General features: G+C 43.1%; 1 non-coding gene and 1 pseudogene across 2 annotated transcripts; one reads left to right on the forward strand and one right to left on the reverse strand.

Annotated features, from left to right (window-relative positions):
- Positions 1 to 690: 690 nt before the first annotated feature.
- LOC112635674 lies at positions 691 to 750 on the forward strand. The gene has a single exon (XR_003122009.1). It is a non-coding gene; the product is annotated as a U7 small nuclear RNA (small nuclear RNA).
- A 7179-nt stretch (positions 751 to 7929) lies between these two features.
- LOC112634750 lies at positions 7930 to 8576 on the reverse strand (annotated as a pseudogene). Its single transcript, XR_003121816.1, has one exon. The product of XR_003121816.1 is annotated as an interferon-induced transmembrane protein 3 pseudogene (transcript).
- Between the last annotated feature and the right edge of the window lie 452 nt (positions 8577 to 9028).

Here is a 9028-nt window from a genome sequence, read left to right on the forward strand (position 1 = left end):
TTTTTCTGGGGTCTGCTGCTGCTACTGCTAAAATCCACTCACCTTCAGATGCAGTTTCTCAAATGGCTTAAAAGCTTCTCTGCTTTTGATCCCTGCAGCATCACTTTCTACTCCCCCAGTCAGAAACCAGAAGCCACCCACCGCCGTTTCCTGTGTCCATGATAGTAGAAAGCTGCAGAGAACAGCTGGCCGCTGGGTTGCCAGGTTGTGGGCTGGGTAGGGAGGATCCATTGCAGGAGCATTGGAAAGCCTTGAGCACCGCGCCCTGCCTGTCCACACAGCAGTACCTTCACAGCCTTTTAGCAGTTCCGACCAGGCTTCTGCCTCTTAAAGCGGCTCCACAGACTAAAAGCCATCATCTGGAATTGGGAGTAAAAGTGCCCACAGGATATGAAGCGCTCTAAGAAAATTCAGCTGGGCAGGTATTTTAAGGTCACTGACTGACTCCAAATTGAAGGTAGAACCCACACTGACCGCAATTCATCACACTTCTGTAACTTCAGAACTCACTGCTGGCTCGTGGGGAAGGTTGCAATTGTATTCAGTCCGGATATCTGAACATATTATTTAGAAATATTAGCTTATCCAGCTGCCTACGGAGCTTCCCATCTGGGCTTTCAGTTGCTACATTCTCTAAAGCCGTATCTGATCCACACCTTCCTAACACTATGTGCTTCTTCAGCATCCACCCAGTGTTACAACTTTTAGAATTGGTCTAGCTGTTTTTCCAGTCTTCACTGGAAAGCCCTTGCCCCCAAATATAAAAAATAATAAACCATTCACCCCTAAACTTCAGGAGGGCATCCAATCGTCTTTAAGCACTCATTTAAAAGAAAAGTCTTTTATTCCCTTATAATAGTATTAAATTATTAGCAAATGATTCTCAAAACTATTTTTTTGAGTGCTCTCTTCTGTGTGAGAATGTAGGAAATGATGACCAAGTATATGAAGTTTTTGGTGAGCAGGACAGGCCTGGTAGGTGATGTGAAAGCTTGTAACTATTTGTCTGTTACCTACCTAAGACTTGGAAGCCCCCTCCTCACTTTGAGTGGTCCCTCCTTTCTGGACCGAACTAATGTTCATCTTACATATGTTGATTGATGTCTCATGTTTTTCTAAAATACATAAAACCAGGCTGTGATCTGACCACCCTGGGCACATGTCGTCAAGACCTCCTGAGGCTGTGTCATGGGCGCACACCCTCAACCTTGGCAAAATACACTTTCTAAATTAACAGAGACCTGTCTCCCTCAACCTTCACAAAATAAACTTTCTAAATTAACAGAGACCTGTCTCAGATATTCAGAGTTCGCAGTGGGGTGAAAGTGGGAGCCACCCTGAGCAAACCAGTCGTCCTCACTATCCACAGTCACAAGCACATGTATTGGGTTGAATAATGTCTCCCCAAATCCATGTCCGCTTGGAACCTGTGAATGGGATTTTCTTTGGAAATCCAGTCTTTGCTGACACAATGGAGTTAAGATGAGGTCGTCCTGGACTACAGTGGGCTCTAAATATAATAGGAACAGGTCTTTATGAAGCGGCGTCGTTGTCTAGGGTAATACCTGAGGTTTGTTTCCTTCTGCCAAGAAAATTAAGGACACGGACACACACAACAAATGAATTTAAGAGCAGAGGTTTAATAGGCAAAAGAAAGAGAAAGGAGAACAGCTCTTTCTCCCTTGCGAGAGAGAAAAGGGCACCCGAATGGGAGTCCTGGCCCACAGGAGTGCCCTTGATTTCACAGACAGCCTTGAGGAGGTGGTGTTTGATTTATGTAGGGCCCAAAGATTGGTTGGACCAGGTGTGACATTTACATAGCGCGGGGATCTGGCGGCCTCACCATAATCTTATTATGGAAATAAGATCTTTGCCTGGCCGGGTCCATATTGTCTTCTCCTTACTGTACACATGGCTGACAAAGAGAAGGGAAGATGCAGGGCCGTGTTGTACATGCCTAGTCCCAGGTGGCCTTCTCCTATTGGCACAGCTGCCAGCATTCACCCATGCAAGCTTCTAGCTTGCTTGTCTATGTCTGCAGCTTGATTTTACAGGCTGCTCATTATTAGCAAAGAAAATGATTTGAGAGCTGCTTTTCATTAAAAGGAATCCTTACTGAGGACTTCTTTATCCTCACTACCTGCCTAAATAATTTCTTCTTAACCCCTATATATAAGAGGAGAAGGCAGACACACAGAGGGAACACAGTGTGACAGCACACGCAGAGTCTGGAGGGAGGCCTCTACAGGCCCAGGAATGCCAAAGGGAGACGCACAGACTGGTTTCTCTCTCACAGCCCCCAGAAAAACCCAACCCTGCCAGCACCTGGATCTCAGACCTCTGGCCTCCAGAACTGTGAGAGAATAACTTGCTGCTGTTTTAAGATTCCCAGCTTGTGGTCATTTATTACAGCAGCCCTAGCAAACGAACCCAGTGTGGTTTGAAACTTCAGTTATTGCATCTACCATCAGCCCAATTCAAAAGACCATCTATTTAACCAGCAGCATTTCCCCAGTCACTCCTTATGGGGCAGCATCCATTGCAGGCTACTAATTCTACTTAGTGCTTTAAGTCAGTATTGCCAGAATCATACTGAAACACATACCTGGGGCTTCTAGGGCGTCTCCTAGTCAGCCTTGTCAACAGTTTTGAAAATACGCTCTATGGCAGTCCTGAATTCCACAGAGGTGTCTGAGAGCTGTCAGTAAGAGGCACAGCAGTAGACAGTAGTGAGAGACAATGGCCTGGGGAAAGCGCCAAACCTCTACTCAGAGCTCTTGTTTGTCGTATTTTATAAAATGAATATTTAATTATATTTCGCTATTTGCTTTCATTACTAAAATTTCCCAAGATGCATGAAAAGAGAGGGTACCCCAAAAACCCAACTTTAAATAAAATAACCATGAGTATTCTGCCCTACTTGTTTCTGTGTTAATATAAGAATTTATTTGAAAAGTTTTGCAAAAAAATTTTTTTATTTTTTATTTTTTATTTTTTATTTTTTGAGGCGGAGTCTCGCTCTGTCTCCCAGGCTGGAGTGCAGTGGCGCCACCTCGGCTCACTGCAAGCTCCACCTCCCAGGTTCACGCCATTCTCCTGCCTCAGCCTCCCGAGTAGCTGGGACTACAGGCGCCCGCCACCTTGCCCGGCTAATTTTTTGTATTTTTAGTAGAGATGGGGTTTCGCCCTGTTAGCCAGGATGGTCTCAATCTCTTGACCTTTTGATCTGCCTGCCTCGGCCTCCCAATATAATTTTTTTAAGTACTTGTTTCAATAACTGTCTTCCAACATAGATTACACTTTGTTAGCTCCAATAATTGCTGCATGGTGAATTTAGTCCATTGAAAAGGAAATGTCAGGTCTGAGTGCCAATCGTACTTGACCCAAGGTAACTCTCTTTTCAAGGCACTGCGTTGGGTTCCCACAGAATTATTTTACCACATTCGAAATCCCTCGTCAGAAATTCAATGTCTTTTATTACGATACATGAAATCATCTAATAAATCTCACTGCACACTGTTACTTTGATTTCTCCAATGAACCACACCTCTCAGAATGCACACCCTTGTATAGTCCCCTCTCATGGTGACAGCAGGCTTAGCCTTGTGACTGGCTTTGACAATGGGGATATTAGCAAGCACGATGCAAGTGGATTCTGATAAGCTTGATGCTGTATTTATTTGCTGTGGCTGCCATAATAAATGATCACAAACCGGGGATCTTAAAACGGCTCCTTTGTCAGATGCTTCTCCGCAGTCTTCCAAGGCAAAAAGAAAAGAAAAAGAAAAAGAAATACACACAGATACATAAATATATGTTTCAGTTCAATAAGTTTTTGCTGTTTTTTGTTTTGTTTTGTTTTGTTTTGTTTCAGACAGAGTCTTGCTCTGTCGCCCACGCTGGAGTGCTGTGGCGCGATCTCAGCTCACTGCACCTCTGCCGCCCAGGTTCAAGTGATTCTCCTGCCTCAGCCTCCTGAGTAGCCGGGATTACAGGCACGTGCCACCATGCCCAGCTAATTTTTGTATTTTTCTTAGTAAAGACAGGGTTTCACCATGTTGATCAGGCTGGTCTCGAACTCCTGGCCTCGTGATCCGCCCACCTCGGCCTCCTAAAGTGAGCCAGGATTAGAGGCATGAGCCACCGCGCCCGGCCTCAATAAGTATTTATTAAGTGTATAACACATGGCAGAAACTGTGCTAGATACTAAAACTATAATGGCAAATAAGTCAATTCTTGTCCTCTGAATTGGTTACCTAGTAGAGGAGACAGACATGTAAACAAATACAGTGGAGAGTGACATAGGCAATAATAAAACTATGTACAAGAAATCGAATTAGTATGGATAATTAACAACTAATGGTTGAGAAGAGGTGTCAAGTAAAGCTTCTTAGATACAGTGACACCTGAGCAGGGTTTCTAAGGGTGCACTGGGGAAAGAGGTTCACAAATCAAGGGAGCATCATGCTGAAATGGTGGTGATGGAACATGGTATATGCAGGCAACTACAAAAATTCGCTTCTACTGATGGTTCAAGGAAGGAAGGCATGAATATGAGAATGGAGGTATGGACAGAGGCCAGGTCATGGTAAGTCAGAGAGTTTACTTAACCTTGTAGAAAATGAGGAGCCACTGGAGACTTTAAAGACAAATAACGTAGTCATATTCTTGTTGTGAAAGATCATCTGGGTTGCTATGTGCAGGACAGATTACCAGGAACAAAACCAGAAGCAACAACACCTGTTCAAGCCTGAATTCTAGTCACAGAAGTAAAGCCGGAGAGGAGAAAATGGATGTGAGCAATATCCAAAAGGAAAAATAATAGTATACACATAAGGAATGGGGAAAGAGAAGAGCAAAAATAATTTCCTATTTCTCCTTCCCTTCTTCTGGAGTTGGAACACTCAAATGGTGTGATGGGTGGCACTGGGGCTAAGGGGACAAGGCTGGCCCGGATGGGAGATTCCTTACATGCAGGAGGATCAAGTGAATGAGTCAACATATCAAGGAGAGTGGGAATGCAACTTCTCACTGTTGAAGAAAGGAGTTATAAATATGCAAAGGGGAAATTGTGATATTGGATTAGAATTGCAGGCATAGGTCTCAAATTATGGATTTTAAAGATAGGAGTGTGACAGATGACAGATAGAAAGGGATAGATAGGTAAATTGAGAAGCAGAAATGTATGAATGTGTTATATTTCCTAGTCCAGGAGCAATGACACCCCAGTTGCATGAGCATCCTAGCATTTAGATCTCAGTTTCTAAATACCTTTTTCCACTAAAAGGAACCAGGGCTCCTTGGAGAAATGTCTGCTTTCAGGGCTGGGGCAGGGAAAGAACAAGATGAGCCTGGAACTCTTTTGTACTGAAAGTAAGGAAGCACTCAGATACTTATGAGGACATGTCTAAAGGACACAGGAGCCAGCTTAATGGAGTTCCAATTGTCCACATCTGGGACATTTTGTGCATCAAAATAAAAAATGATAGTAACTGATTAGAGTCCATTGAAAAGTCAAATCTCATGAATCCATACTTATATAATACATGAATAAATAAATATGAGAGAGAAGAGAGAGCTGTAACTTATAGTAGAATGCCAACTAATTAATGTAAATGTAATGATGGAATTAGAAAATTGCTATTATTACTATTCTGAGACAGGTCTTGCCCTGTCACCCAGGTTGCAGTGCAGTGGCGCAATCACAGTTCATTGCAGCTTCAACCTGCCGTGCTCAATCATTTCTCCCACCTCAGCCTCCCGAGTAGCTGGGACTTCAGGCACGTACCACCACATGGCTATTTTTGTATTTTTTGTAGAAACGAGGTTTCATCATGTTGCCCAGGCTGGTCTCAACTCCTGGGCTCATACAATCCACCTCAGCCTCCCAAAGTGCTGGGATAACAGGCATGAGCCACCACACCCAGCCAGAAAATTATTATTTTGCATCCATTATAGTTATAATTAATTTAGATAGAATCATCATTGGATGGAAAAACTAGTAGATGAAAATTTGATGAGGAAATGGATACAGTCTCAAAGTATCACCCCCAATTTATTGATTAAGTGCTTATTAGTAGTTCAGAAATACAAATTACTTACTAGTTAGCTCTATAGTACAGAAACCTAGCCAATATCATCTTAATTGAGTGATAAAATATAATGTTATCTATAAACAGGATAAATCCATATTAAGTTACTCCTAACAAACTGAGAAAACACAACATCATTTCCATGAAAGTCCTGCCAAAAATGCACTACCCAAATCTGACAATGAGGAGACATCAGACAAACCCAAACTGAGGGACATTCTACAAAGTAAGTAGTCCATTCTCTTTAAAAACATACAGGTTGTGAAAAACAAGGAAAGAATGAGAAAATGTTCCTGATTAAGGGAGACTAAGAGAGATATAATGACTAAATACAACACATGATCCTGAGTTGGATTCTGGAATTATAAAGAACGTACTGGAAAACTGATGAAATCTGAATGGAGTCTATGGATTGTGGCTGTATTACATCAGTGTTAAGTTCCTGATCTTTTTCATTGCTTTTTCCTTTTTTTTTTTTTTTTTTAAACAGAGTCTCTGTCATCCAGGCTGGAGTGCAGTGGTACAATCCCGGCTCACTGCAACCTCCACCTCCTGGGTTCAAGTGATTCTCCTCTCAGCCTCTCAAGTAGCTGGAATTACAGGCATGAGCCACCACATCCCGCATAATGTCCCGATCTTGATAGATGCACTCTGGTTATATAAATGTCCTCATTTTAGGGAAATACATGCCGAAGTAGTAAAAGCTCATGGGGCATCATATTTGCAACTGCTCTCAGTTGGTTCAGAAAAAAGTAAGAGCAATAACATGTATAAATGTGTAGATAGAATAAGACAAACGGGATAAAATGTTAAGAATTGGGGAATCCAGATGAAAGGTGTATGGAAGCTCTTCTGCTACTCCTGCAACTTTTTCATACATTTGAAATTGTTTCAAAATGAAAAAATATATATATAAATATCCTAGAAAATGAAAACACATCAGCAGAGATGGAAGGCAGGTCACTGGTTGTCTGAGTGGGGACAGGCCAGAGGGGAAAGGAGTCAGGATTACAAAGGGGACACAACAAGGGAACTTTGCGGGGAGGATATGAATATCCTTTTATTTTTTTTCTTTTTTAGAGACAGGGTCATGCTATGTCACTCAGCTCATAGCTCACTGCAGCCTCAAACTCCAGGGCCCATGGTATATTCCTGCTGAGCAACTGGGAGGGACTGCAGGCTCAGGCCACCACGCCTGGATTTTTTTTTTTTCTTTTTTTTTTTCCTTTTGGTGGAGACAAGGTCTCACTACGTTGCCTGGGGCTGGTCTTGAGCTCCTGGTCTCAAGAAAATCCTCCCATTTATGACTCCCAAAGCACTGGGATTACAGGCATGAGCCACCATGCCCAGCCATGTTCATTATCTTGATTGTGTCAGTGGCCTCTTTGGTTTAAAAGTAGGTCAAAATTTACTATGTGGTACACTTTAAAAATCTATTCATAGGTTAAGTAACATGAAAGAATTGTTTTTTAATTCCTAATATTTGCCTAGGGAATGCAACCAACCTCTTCATCACATGAAGACCTTTTTTTTCATGCTTTTCCACATTCCTTAAATGACCTATCCCAGGAACTTCCTCCTACTTATCTACTCCTTCATATTCAAGAAGATAATGGAGTTCCATCTTCCTCCATTAACTCCCCCTATACTGAAATCTGTTGTATCTTTCATTCATTTGTATCTTATTAGTTACAATATATACAATGGAAATCTACAATTTTTTATTGCTATAGTTATTTCAATTGTTATGGTTTCTGCTTATTTTCATATCAGAGTTGAATCAAGATGTTTAAGTCCCTGGAGAGTGAAGTATTTTGTTTTTTTGTTTGTTTGTTTGTTTTTACCAGAAACATGTATACTTTATTGAATGCCATTGTAGAAAAGTGTGTGAGGATAAAGGGCTGATACAGGACTCAGCTCTGGGGGCAGGGCAAGGAATGGAAGGTAGAGCACGCGGGATACAGGTTATGGGCAGAGCTCCTGGCCTGAATGATGTCTCCTGATCTATCGATGGGCTTGGTAGATCAATACCGGGATGACAATGAGCGGAATGGTCATGAGGATGCCCAAAATCAGGGCCCAGATGTTCAGGCACTTGGCGGTGGAGGCATAGGCCTGGGCCCCAGTCAGGTCGCCAACCATCTTCCTGTCCCTAGACTTCACGGAGTAGGCAAATGCTATGAAGCCCAGGCAGCAGGGGTTCATGAAGAGGGTGTTGAACAGGGACCAGACAACATGGTAGGGCACGGAGGTCTCGCTGCGGATGTGGATCACGGTGGACGTCGGGGGAGCAGGGTTGTGGGGCGCCCCCAGCACAGCTACCTCGTGCTCTTCCTTGAGCATCTCATAGCTGGGGGGCTGGCCGCTGTTGACAGGAGAGAAGACGGTTTGGACCGTGTGGTTCATGGTGTCCTGCGAAGGCCAGTAGTGGTCGGGTTAGTGGGATGGTTCTCAGTGGGCCCTCCCTTTCCCTAGTAGTTTCGATTTCTCCGAGTTAAGTATTTTGTAGGAGGAAGAATATCAAGGTTGTGAAAAAAACCTTGTTGTGGCTGAGAAACTGGGCTGGAGTCAGGAGGCTGATCATGGCCCCAGTTCTACCACTAACTAGCCATGTACCTACGATGCTTCATTTCACCTCTTTAGATCTAAGCTTCCCCATACGTCAAAGCAAAGGTGAGGTCAATGTCATCTGTAAAATGTTCTTGACTTTCGAATTATTTGAGTAGTGGCCGCTAGATGGAACCCGTGAACCCATGTTCATGCATGGCATTTCAGGGAGAGATGGTGCTGAAGCAGGAAGCCAAAAAGCCAGAGTGAGAGATTATCCTATGCTTCGTGCAACAAGGATAGTCTGTAGGAACAACAAGAGAAGTTGTCTCTCTCAGACAATGGTGCCCTAGCCTAGACACGTGGGCTAGGAAATTAGTGATCAGAGG

Source organism: Theropithecus gelada, chromosome 11 (genome assembly GCF_003255815.1).
Source record: "Theropithecus gelada isolate Dixy chromosome 11, Tgel_1.0, whole genome shotgun sequence".
NCBI classification, from domain to species: Eukaryota; Metazoa; Chordata; class Mammalia; order Primates; family Cercopithecidae; genus Theropithecus; species Theropithecus gelada.